Source organism: Carlito syrichta, unplaced genomic scaffold, assembly GCF_000164805.1.
Source record: "Carlito syrichta isolate Samal-C Ts95f unplaced genomic scaffold, Tarsius_syrichta-2.0.1 Scaffold306858, whole genome shotgun sequence".
Classification (NCBI taxonomy): Eukaryota; Metazoa; Chordata; class Mammalia; order Primates; family Tarsiidae; genus Carlito; species Carlito syrichta.
In genome coordinates this window covers 620,157-623,383 of record NW_007250954.1, presented here as the reverse complement: position 1 = coordinate 623,383, position 3,227 = coordinate 620,157, and the positions used below count along the sequence as shown (strand labels likewise).

General features: G+C 35.8%; 1 pseudogene; it reads left to right on the top strand.

The window, feature by feature from the left end:
• LOC110596104 overlaps positions 1-1,314 on the top strand; it is a 3,812-nt pseudogene extending 2,498 nt beyond the window's left edge.
• Positions 1,315-3,227: the final 1,913 nt, after the last annotated feature.

The window sequence follows — 3,227 nt, the reverse complement described above, 5'->3', positions numbered from 1 at the left end:
CGGAAGGATCTCCGGAGCCCACCAGGTCGAGGCTGCGGTGGCGGGGAGCGGCCACTGCACTCTAGTCTGGGCGACGGAGTGAGACTCCAACTCAAAAAAAAAAAAGAAGAATAAAACTCTTCCTATCTGTAGATAATGTGACTGCACGGTGTTAATGGACAATCATGCATATTGAAACTGTGCCCTAACTTTCTACTATTCTGATGTAATTCAATTTCAGAAATATGATTAATAGCTATATATTGTTAAACTTAACTAAATAATTAAACCCAGAATTGTGAAATGTAAGAAACTATAATTTGTGAGTTGATGACCATCCCAGGATTTGTAAAAAGGCCTGCAAATAAAATACTGTCTGTTCATGTAGAAAAAAAAAAAGAGAAAACAATTCTGTTATTTGCTCTTACATTACCATTTTGCATTTACAGATGCAGATTTTAATATGATTATATATATCTTAAAATGTCACTGTGAAATGTTCTGCTTGTTGCTTGGAGAAATTTCTGTCCAAGTTACACAGTACATACAGATTGTTATCATGCAAGATATCAGTAATTGAGAGCAATAAACTCCAACAAATTATGACATACACACACTTTATTAAAACAGCCAAACATAAAGGCAATTTTAAACAAAAAAGTCTGTTAAAATAATATTATAATTAGTTTCTCCTTTGGGATCTTTTAGAATAATCTGTATATTCCCTTTGTTAATGCTCTTTAATTTGTTACTTTTCCTACAGTCACTTCAGGGAATTTTATTTTCCTCTCAAGTAACTTAAGTCTTCATCCCTCAAAACTCAGAAATTTTAGCTATCCCTAGAAGATGACTTTCCATGTCAATTAATTAAGTAGAAGGGGGGCTTGCTGCAACTGCTGTCACAATTTTGCCAGCCCCTCGTGTCTCAATGAGACCAAGTGACACTCCAGAGGGGGAGACAAGCCAATATGGGAGCCAACTAGATCCAGCTTCATTCAACATTACTACCAGTAGCACAACGAGAGAGAATGCAACAAGGTGCAACTTACACTGACATGTAATACCTTATATGGGAAGGACAGCAGTTTCAGGGGGAAAGCTATCACTATGGAGAAATTGTCTAGGCTTCTGTTCCAGAAAATTTAGCACAGCATCATGGTTCAAGACCATCAGCCCACGCCAGATAGCTGTATTATCAGCCTGCTTGTGGGTCAGCTTATGGCCGATGAAGACCCCATCTTGGGGTTCTACCAAATGTTCCTATTAAAGAACATTAATGATGCTTGGATCTGTACCAATGACATGTTCAGGCCTGCCCTGCACAACTTCGGCTGACCTCCTCCCAGTCAGGCACTCACACTGTTTCCTCCTCTTCCCAACACCATTCACAATCCTCCAGATGCTGCAAATATCATATACAAATGAGGAAGGCTGTGGTGGGAGTGGGCATAGTGGTCTGTTGCCACCATGGTGTTGTGCATGATGTTTGAATGCTAGACTAGCAGCATCTGACAGGAGAAGTTTGTGTTATACCAGTGCATGCCTTGAAAGGACTTAAATAATGCAAAAGGTTGTTATTTTTATTTTTATTTCTTTATTTCAATAGCTTTGTGAGGGGAAATAGTTTTTGGTTACAGGGACAAAGAAGTCTGGGTTCTATGTGTACTCACCACCCCCACCTGTGCACATGGTACCGGTAGGGGATTTTTTTGTCCCTCTCTGCCTTCCCACTTCCCCCTTCTGTGTCTCCAGTGTCCATTCTCTATGCCTCTGCAGATCTTTAGTTTAGCTCTCACTTATAAGTGAGAACATGTGGTGTTTGGTTTTCTGTTCCTGCGTTTCCTTCTTATTCTTCTGTATTGTTTTGATTAGTTTTACCTTCTTTACTGTCTTGTTTCCAGGGAAGAAAAATGTTTTATAACGGTATAATTAATTTGATGACTATCATTCCAGTAGAATTATTAAAACTGTAGATATGTTTAGCTTACCCTAAATGAATGGTTTATATATTGGTATCAGGTAAATATATTTTTCAATCAGAGGTTGTGTTTTTCCACCTAATGGAAGTTTGGGTCAAGAAAGGTTATAAATAAACATGATCCTTTTTCCCTTTTCTGAGCACTTTACACACTAGACTTGAAAAGCAAGAGTGGTCATTCCATTAACACAAAAGACTATTAGAACAATTTTTTTTAAAACTACTTTTGCAAATTTAGTAAGGATGGGTATTCAGAGATTGGAATACTTAGCTCTAAATAGTGACATAGGTTAGGGTATAGCACATTCAATCAGATAATCAACTTTATCAAAAAGTTTTTTCTTTCATAAATGTAATACAGAACCATCACCACTTGTTTTTAGTATGCCACAAGATACACAGCATGTTTCAAAATGGCTTAAATAATTTTGACATGAGCAATTCCATTTATAAAATCACAAATATACTGGTAAATTGAGCAATTTAAAAACAAATGCATAAACCACAATAAAATACCACTTTATATTCACTAGGATACTACAACGATAATAAAAGAAACAAACAAACAAACACAAAACAGAGAAAACAAGAAGTGTTGGTAAGGATATGGAGAAGTTGGAAGCCTCATACACTGCAAACATATGGTTTGTAGTATTCAAAAGTAAAATGATGCAGCTGTTGTGGAAAACAACTTGGTAGTTCCTCAGAAAGTTAAACAGAGTTAACTTATAGCCTAGCAATCCCATTCCTTCATATATACTCAAATGAATTTAAAACACATTCACAGCAAAAACTTGTACATAGATGTTAATAGTAGCATTATTCATCATAGCCCCAAAGTGGAAAAAAATGTAAATTTTCATTAACTTGATGAATGAATAAACAAATGTGGTATGTCATTACAATGAAATATTATTTAGTCATGCAAAGGAATGGAGGACTGACATATGTTACAGCATATAAACATGAAATCATGCAAACACCATGCTAATTAAATAAGCTGCTAACATAAGACCGCCTTTTGTATAATTCTATTTAAATAAAATGTTCAAAATAGGCAAATCCACAGAGACAGAAAGTAGATTTTTTTTTTTTTTTGCCAGAAAATGGGGTAGGGAGATAGGATGGAGGGAATTGGGAAATTTGGAGTTTCTTTTTGGAGTAATGAGAATGTTCTGGAATTAGACAGGGGTGATGATTGCACAACTTTGTAAATATACTAAAACCCACTAAATTGTATCACCATATGAGATATCTATCTATATACCTA